This window comes from Malus domestica, chromosome 13 (assembly GCF_042453785.1).
Source record: "Malus domestica chromosome 13, GDT2T_hap1".
Taxonomy (NCBI): Eukaryota; Viridiplantae; Streptophyta; class Magnoliopsida; order Rosales; family Rosaceae; genus Malus; species Malus domestica.
This window is the reverse complement of record NC_091673.1, coordinates 38,289,871-38,299,820: the sequence shown is the minus strand read 5'-3', so window position 1 is coordinate 38,299,820 and position 9,950 is coordinate 38,289,871. Positions and strand designations below refer to the sequence as shown.

General features: G+C 39.3%; 1 pseudogene; it reads right to left on the bottom strand.

Moving 5' to 3' along the window:
- Positions 1-7,717: 7,717 nt before the first annotated feature.
- On the bottom strand, positions 7,718-8,640 carry LOC139190624 (vacuolar protein sorting-associated protein 25-like; annotated as a pseudogene).
- Between the last annotated feature and the right edge of the window lie 1,310 nt (positions 8,641-9,950).

Genomic DNA, 9,950 nt, shown 5'->3' with positions numbered 1-9,950 from the left:
ACCAGAAAACTAAGGCAACTGATCAAATATATGCAATCATGATCTCATTCTGAAAGGGCATAAGTTGACAAAATGACTCTCCAAAGACTTTGAAGTTAGAATAACTAAATATAAGAAGAGAGCTCCTTCTGCTAGACCAAAGGTGCATATAAAATTATAAATCAATGTTAATGGGAACTGGTCATTTATAGCACACGGTGTGGCACCCCAGAGATTAAACAAGATTACGTAACTTCGTAGGTAAAATCCTATGATAGGAAGGTGACTTATCTTCAGCAAAGGCAGTCTAAGAATTGGCTGAAGTATCTATAGGTCAATCTGTAAGAATTCTTCAATTCCTTGAGCTTCAAGGAGGGACCTCAACTAGACTGGGCAACAAGTAGCAGTTGATAAATAAGGTTGAAATAGTAGGCTTGTGATATTTCAGTTATAACCCCTAGATTAATATATTGAACCCGACACCTCATCCTTGAAAAATTTTAAAGAATATAAATGGATTCCAAATATGTCCTTGAAGCATGTATGTTAATAGCGAGTCCAGAAGAAAAGTTCAATGACCAACATACAGATCTTAAGGTGCAGGGCTTTAAAGTGAGTCTGTGTCTGCGTCTCTGTTGCAGTAGTGTAGATTAGTCCTCATACTGTTAGGAGTAGACCATGAGTCCTAGTACTATATCAGTGATTGATACAGCTAGAATACATGCTTGTAGCTAGATATGTTATTCCAAAAAAACAAAAAAACAAAAAGCTAGATAATGTTTGGGAATCTTACTGGAAGATCAATGGAAGGCCTTACTTTAAACCTGACCTTTCAGTATGCTGTTGAGTCGAACTGGTATGAAACAAATATAAGCGATGCATTTAGAAGGTTAATGAAAAGGATGCATAAAACTTCAAATGATAAAAGAAAGTCATAACTGAGGGACCACAGGTTGATGTTTCCTGTTCTGCAAAACTTGATATTTGGATTCTTTGTCATAAAGGTCTACTTTAAACTAATCTAAATTGCAGGGACATGGATTCAAACTCGGGTGCATAGAGGGTTGCATATCTGCTCTGACCAATGTGGCTACACCCATTATTGTGGAAACATATATGATATTAAGAATTCAACTTAGCTCGTCTTTAGTTTTAACTTTTTATCATTCTTGTATTACCTCAGAAAGTACAAAGTGTTAAGTACCAGAAGGAGAACAGAGAGATCGTAGAGGAGGAAGAAGATAACAGGAGAGGTTTAGTTAGAGAAAGAGAGAGAGAGAGAGAGAAATCACAATTGTATTTTCTTGATTAATTGAATGGTTACAAGGGGCAGTTGCTATATAGATGAGTCCTAAGCTAACTGCCTTAACCAACTCAATCCCTTACCAACAATCCTAACTAATTATTCTAACATTCACACTCCTCATTGCCTTATGTATTTGGTTAATCACATGTGTCATGATCCACACCCTCCATATCCTATATACTCTAACATCCCCCCGCAAGCTCATGGTGGTCCAAGCATGAGATTGTTGCAATGAGTCTTGAACAATGGCGAACTCAGACCTTTGGTAAGAATATCAGCAAACTGCTCGGAAGAAGAGACAAACTGAACCAAGAGCTTCTTACTTGCAACCCTTTCTCTCACAAAGTGAACATCAACTTCAATATGTTTGGTGCGCTGATGTTGAACTGGATTAAAGGATAGTGCGATTGCCGAAAGATTGTCACAAAAAAGAACTGGTGGGTGGGGAATATGAACGTGTAGAACTTGAAACAATTGTTGCAGCCAATCCAATTCAGCAGCAGTGGATGAAAGGGCTCGATATTCAGCTTCAGTGAATGATCTTGATACGGTTTGTTGTTTCTTTGAAGCCCAAGAGATAGGATTGTTACCAAGAAACACAACCAAACCTGTTGTAGACCGCCTATCATTAGGGTCTCTAGCCCAATCAGCATCACTAAACGATCTAAGTATTAAACTGCCTTTTCTATATCGAATTCCATGTGTCATAGTCCCTTTGAGATACCTCAATATTCTCTTCACAGCCAAATAATGAGAAGCCATGGGAGACTGCATAAATTGACAAACTTGGTGAATTGAAAAGGCTATGTCAGGTCGTGTAAAAACCAAGTATTGTAAGGCACCAACAATACTTCTATAGAGGGTTGGATTATTAAAAGGTTCCCCATCATCCTTCAATAATCTGTTATAAGGTAAACAGGGAGTTGCACATGGTTTAGAATCAAACATTTCAATTTTCTTCAACAAATCTTTCACATACTTCTCTTGAGATAAGAATAACCCTTCATCTGTTCTTGTAATTTGTATCCCAAGAAAATAATGGAGAGATCCCAGATCTTTGAGATCAAATTCCTTTGTTAAATCTGTAATAACCTGTGCAATCATCTTAGTGTCATTTCCAGTGATGATGATGTCATCTACGTAGAGCAACAATATCACAAGTGAAGAACCAGAACACTTGACAAAGAGTGATGAATCAGCATATGTATTGTGTAACCCCAACGTAGGCAGAAAACTTGTGAACCTGTCATTCCAAGCCCTTGGGGCTTGCTTGAGTCCATAGAGGGACTTGTGTAATCTACAAACTTTAAGAGGGTGATGATGATCTTCAAAGCCAAGAGGTTGGGACATATAAACTTCTTCTTGAAGAATGCCATGAAGAAAGGCATTTTTGACATCTAATTGATATAGGGGCCAATCATGATGAGTTGCCAAAGCTAATACTAACCTGACAGTTGTTGGTTTAACAACCGGACTGAAGGTTTCTCCATAATCAAGTCCATGCTCCTGATTAAATCCTTTTGCAACAAGTCTCGCTTTGTACCTCGCAATTGTCCCATCAGAATTCCTCTTGATTTTAAATACCCACTTACAGCCAACAAGGTTTTTGTTATGAGGAAGATCTACTATACTCCAGGTTCCTTGAGAATGTAAGGCTTCAATCTCTTTAGTCATAGCCTTATTCCACACTGGTTCTTTAAAAGCTGACTTATATGTTGCAGGCTCGATTGTAGTAAGATCAACCCCTCCAGAATCACAAACTGATGCATATAAGGCTTTATGCTTCACAATGCCACTTTTGGATCGAGTCTGCATCGGATGGAGATTCATAGGTGGAATCTCAAGAACAACTTGAAGTGTCTCAGGACAGAAGTCAAGTGCCACAAGAGATGGTGTAAAGGAAGATGGAGCAGCAATAATGGACTGTGGTGTGTTTGATGTATTAGTCTTATATGGGTTAGAAGAGTGGGACAAATCTGTGGACTCAATAGATCTTTGAATTGACCCTGTATGCAGGAGAGGTGATTGACAATGAGATGGAGGTGACTGTGCATGTCCTTAAGGTGATAAAGATGGAGTATCTCTAAATGAAGATGAAGTTTGCACTCTAGAAGTTGAAACTGGTGAAACAAGAACATTTTGAAGGTTTGGAGTTGGTTATGGTGCAGTGTCAAGTGATGGAGTGGGAGCAATGACTTTAGATTTTTGGGAAATTGGTAGTGATGGGAATGGAAACTCAAGTTCATTAAACATGACATGCCTAGAAATGTAGGTTGTTTTGGTTTGTAAATGATAACAGATATAACCTTTATAATGAGGAGTATATCCCAAAAATAAGCATCGGGAGGTTCTAGGTTGCAGTTTAGAGATATTATATGATTTAAGGAGAGGATAGCACGAACAACCGAACACTCTTAAGTGAGAAAGGTCTGGGACAGCTTTATATAGTAGTTCAAATGGTGATTTGTTTTGAAGGACAGTGGTTGGCATTCTATTGATCAAATAGGTTGCAGTATGACAGGCATAGGTCCAAAATAATGAGGGTAAATGAGCAGTTTGCAACAAAGTAAGGGCAGTTTCTACGATATGTCTATGTTTTCGTTTAGCCTACCCATTTTGTTCAGGTGTATAGGGACATGACATCTGATGAAATACACCTTGAGCAGTAAGAAAAGCTTGAAACTTTTTGCTTATAAACTCTCCTCCTCCATCACTTTGGAAAATCTTAATTTTGGTTGTAAATTGAGTGCAAACATAATGATAGAAAGAGACAAATGTAGGGAAAAAAATCAGATTTATTTATTAAGGAAAAGATCCAACTGAATCGAGTACATTCATCTGTGAACAGAACATAGTATTTATAACCATCTACAGATTGACAAGGTGATGGACCCCACAAATCACTATGTATCACCTCAAAAGGAACCACATATTTTGATTGAACAGACTGAAAGGGTAACTTGCTAAATTTCCCTTCTAAACAATTTTGACACAATGTGGAAAGTGTATCATGGACAGTGACTATGTTCGACTTCTTAAGCATTGTAGAAGAAACTGAGTTGGAAGGATGACCTAGTCGATTGTGTCAAAGAGTTGAATTGACTAATTTCCCTAAGCAAGCCATGAGTTTTGCATTTGATGCAGATTGGTTTGGTAGAAGGGATGGAATAGGATAAAGTCCATTATTGCATGCTCCCTATAATAGAACTCTCCCTGTGGCCTTGTCCTGGATCCAAAAAGAGAATGCATCGAATATTAACCAACAATTATTGTCTAAACATAATCGATGCACAGATAAAAGATTATGAGACAGTTTGGGCTCATAAAGAACTGAGTTCAATTTCAAAGGATAAGGAGAAGTCCTTAAGAGTGATGTGCCAACGTGAGACACTTGCAAACCTTCCCCATTTGCAATCTGAACAGTTTCAGTGACTAGTTATGGTGATGCCAAGCTTAGAGTCCTCATATCAGCAGTCATATGGTTTGTGGCCCCAGAATCCGTGAGCCAAACTTCAGGTGAATATTATGTTGTGGTGGCCAAAGGGACAGAGTTGGACATTGTAGGAGACATCATGTGAGTAGATGGCATTGAGTTTGAGTATGTGGTATTCATTGCAGCCATGTGTGGGACTTGATTAGGAGATTTATTCTTGAAGAAACAAGTTCTGGCAGTATGGTTTTTCTTGTCACATATTTGACAAGGCTCAACAGGTTTAGCATCTCTATAGTTACAAGTTGCAGCAGAATGACCATGTTTAGAGCAAAACTGACAGATAACATTTGAGGAAGAAGCACCATTATGATAGGAAGATGGAGTCCCAAGAATTCCAGGAGCAAAATCATGTACCACAGGCTTATAATATCTCTGTCCTTGATTGTTGTTAAACTTCCCTTTATACTTTGATCGATTTCCACCATTGAAGAAATTGGATTGACCAGATTGACCATTAAATCTGTTTGTACCATACTTGACCAATCCCGAAACTACCGAGCACCGGCCAACGCTATACTGTCAAGGACCCAGAAGAGTTCCCCTCCGACCAGGAGGCCAATCATTACTCGACACGTGTCAAGATTAGAAGCCAATCAGAGCGCAGCACGTGTCGACATCAAGAACCAATCATAACATGACACATGTCAATGTGACAAAGCTACAAGTTTTTCTATAAATAGGGGTCATTCCCCCACAATATTGCCTAATGCCATTTTGGATTAAATCATTCACAAGAACTCACTAAATTGAGAGCTTGATCCTTTGTACTTGTGTAAGCCCTTCACTACTAATAAGAACTCCTCTACTCCGTGGACGTAGCCAATCTGGGTGAACCACGTACATCCTGTGTTTGCTTCTCTGTCTCTATTCATTTACGTACTTATCCTCACTAGTGACCGAAGCAACCAAGCGAAGGTCACAAAACCTGACACTTTCTGTTGTACCAAAGTCTTCGCTGATTTTGTGCATCAACAAAATCCAAAATTACCACCATTGTTGATTGTCGGAGAATGACTATGAAGACCATTTGTAGAAGAATTCCCAACAGCATAACTTTGTGATCCTTGACTATTGTTCTTGGCCATCATTGTAGACATAAAGGGCATCGAGGCATTGTTCTCAACAGTGGCTTCCTCTGCAAGTAATTGAGAACGAAACTCCTTGAGAGATATAACGTTTTCCCTTCCACGAATAACACATCTGAACGTGTTATATTCTGCAGGAATACCATTGAGAGCCAAGATCACAATATCTTCATCGGCAAAGATGACTCCTGCAGTTGCAAGAAAATCCCGTGCTGCTTTAATGCGTTGAAGATACATGGATACAGAATCAGAGCCCTTTTTTATGTTCTGAAGGTCAACTTTCATCTGAAAGATGGATGTACGACTAATAGTAGAGAATTGTTCTTGAAGCCGAATCCAAAGATCCCTTGAGCTAGTACTGCCTATGGCACAAGAAATGGCTGAGGATGACAAAGTTGCAGTAAAAAGTTGCATGAGAGCCCTATCATGCATCTTCCAAATTTTATACTCATCAGTTTCAGTTTGTGGAGTTGAAGACGCAGAGGTTAGGTCCGAATCAGGAGACCCAAATGAAGAAAACTGAGGAGGACACACATTGGTGCCATCGACGAACCCCATGATTCCATTTCCTTCAAGCATTAATTGCAACTGAAACTGCCATTGAAGATAATTGGAATCATCCAACTTCACAGTAACCGAATTAGAGACTGATGAAATCAAGTTGGTAATCGGTGATTGCAAGATTTGCAATTGATTCGCAATGATCATCTTGAGAGAATCTGAGTGAGACAAAAAATCAAACACCTGGTGTGCAAGAATTCACCAAGAACAAATCAGAGAATTGGGGCAAGAGAGAAGCCCAAAATTCCTAGAACAAGAGAAGGAGAATCAGTATGTAGAGATAGTAGCGGAAGCAGACCAAGAATCGAGAAAGCACGAACGGCTTTCAAGACAATGATACCATGTTAAGTAACAGAAGGAGAACAGAGAGATCGCAAAGGAGGAAGAAGATAACAGGAGAGGTTTAGTTAGAGAAAGAGAGAGAGAGAGAGAGAGAGAGAGAGAGAGAGAGAAATCACAATTGTATTTTCTTGATTAATTGAATGGTTACAAGGGGCAGTTGCTATATAGATGAGTCCTAAGCTAACTGCCTTAACCAACTCAATCCCTTACCAATAATCCTAACTAATTATTCTATCATTCACACTCCTCACTACCTTATGTATTTGGTTAATCACATGTGTCATGATCCACACCCTCCATATCCTATATACTCTAACACAAAGAAAGGGATGCTGCATTGCCAATTCAACACTAGAGCATATGTGGTGTCAAACAGCATAAAAGCAGCATATCATTATGCAAACAGACCAGAGGGTTCGCTGGAAAAACAATTGTAATAACAAGAAGCTGTGCAACAGTAAACAAAAGTGTGATGGGGCAAACGAAAAATATATACAGACTTGGAACAGTACCTTAACATGCATCTAGATTTTATATTTTCATATTCTTAGACAGCAATACATATTTATTGCTATACACAGAAAATTACAGAAACAAGCATTCCATTTCAAGTTGCACAAGCATGCAGTTTTCTAATAAGAGCAGAAACAACACATATTTTCTCAGTTATATTTTTCTAGAAAATTACTAGTTTTTAGACACAAGCACCTTCTCATACTGATCCTCTAAATCTGCAGGGAAGGAAACAACGGCCACCAAACTGCTAATGCAGATAAACAATTGCAGCAAAAAGCAGAATGCAAAGTTCATGCTTTGATGCATTTATAATCGAAAAACCAATATAAAACCATAATCTACAGCAACGATAGCAAATGACCATCATTATATATTACCTATAAATAAAAGCATACCAATGTAGAATGCAGCAAAGATTTAAGAGAAAAATAAGAGTGCTCAAAATCATATTCTCATTTAAATTAGGCCTCAAGCATCTGATGAACACAAGTGCAAGTTCATCTAATCAAAACGAACAACTCATATTACAAATGGGGTTTTTCCTAATCCTGGTTAAGAGTCAAAAGGGTCCCGACATCAAATCGAAAACTTCAGGCCCTCGTCATCCCCCGTAGTCCCCTTGAAGATTGCAAGCTTCCCTTTCTGCTTCAGCAGTTTCAAAGCCCTCATCAGAACCGTCCGATCAATCCCATGAAGCTCCGTCCCCCTAGACTCAATCCCAGATCGGATTTCCTCAACCGTCATCACATTATCCTCCAACCCATTGTCCTTGACGAAATCTAGGACAATATTAGCCCAGTCCTGAATCCGATGCCACAGCACAAGGCACTTCCGGCGACCCTTATCCAGCTACTCCGCTCGGCCCTGCGCCACCAACGCCTAAAGAAAGGCTTCCGGGGCTTCGTGGGTGAGAGATCGCTCGATCGCGGGGTTCGAGAAGAGCGGAAAGTCTTGGTCTTCCAATCCGATCACGAAGATGCTATGGGTTTTGCAGTAGTCGAGGATGAGGTTATTCCATAGCTGTATCTGCTTCTTGCGGGTCTCTCTAACGGGCTGGAGTGTGAAGTATGGAGGGTAATTGAAGAATTGGGGAAGCTTGAAATCTCCTAGTTTCTGCATCTGATACTCTCTTGGCGGCGATCGGAGGGCGAAAGCTTGACTGCGGTGAAGGACAGTCAGAGTGGGTGGTTTACTGGTGGAGGAGATGATAGGGTCCGGTTTACTGGTGAATGAGATGATAAGGTCCGATTTGATCTTAACCTGTAGCTACCATTCAACAATGGAAGACGGAATCACGGAATGAAGAGGAAGAGGGAGCAGAGCTCCAGCCGCCATTGTGTATTTTTGTATTATATTTTGTTTAATAAAAGGCAAATATCCAGAAATAGGATTGACTTGGAATTTTGTTTAATAAATGACTTGAAAACTTTGAGTTTTAACGATAAGAATAAAATAAAGGTTAATATGAATAGCATGAGTATCGACTTTTTAATGTAAAAATGTGGTTTTTTGTTAAAGCGAAAAGTACCGCGGACTTTTTGTTAAAACTCCCTTAATTTTAGGACATTTCGAATATGCACATGCCATGCACAATAATCAGACAGAAATATGATTTTTTTTTCTACACTTTGAAATGACCAAATTATCCTCCCATATAAATAGGTTATCTAGAAATTCCAGCCCTGATTTCTCATTTTGTAGAGAGAAATAGAGAGAGAGAGGAGAAAGAGAGAAAATCTCTCTTGCCCAATTCCAGTTCGAAGAACCCTAACTCATCCAACTTCTTAACCTAAGAGCTCTCTCTCTAACCCACCCATCTTCTTCATCCAAGCTCTCTCTCTAACCTACTCATCCTCTTCATCCAAGCTCTCTCTCTCTCCACCCAAGTAATCGACCTCACAACTCCCAAATCCACAAATTTGAGCTTGCAAAATTTGTTCGAGTTCGAAGAACCCTAACTCATCCAACTTCTTCACCTAAGAGCTCTCTCTCTAACCCACCCATCTTCTTCATCCAAGCTCTCTCTAACCCACTCATCTTCTTCATCCAAGCTCTCTCTCTCTCTCTCTCTCTCTCTCTCCACCCAAGTAATCGACCTCACAACTCCCAAATCCACAAATTTGAGCTTGCAAAATTTGTTCGAGTTCAGTTCAAAGTCTCCAGTCAGCGGCGAGTACTTAGAATTCGAGCGAAAACCACAAATTCTAAAGCAAACAGATCCGAAACCCGCCACCCTGACCCTGGATCCAGTTCGCAAAGTCAGTTACGATTCAAAAAGAGATTTTGAACAAAGAGAAGAAGAAACACTGTCGGGGAATCTGACAAAGGCCATTGGATATGAGAAGGGTGATGGAATCGCCAACGTGTGGGTCGGTTTCCTAATTTCGATTTTTACCTTTTCATTTATAGATTTTATGAACTAGGTTTGCTTCATTTTACTTTTTGGAGTTAAAGTGATTGATTTGGTGTTTCTTGGAGGAGACCCAAATCATTCCATTTTTATTTTTTGATTTTTTTTTATCATTTTTATAATTTATATGTGGGTTTTCATTCTTTTGTCTTCTCCCTCCCTATGTTCCCTCTCTTGATCCAAATTTACAAGCACTAAAATAGGGTTTGGCTTTGGCTGCAATTAAATGACAAAACGTATTAAAGGTTAGTTGCCTTT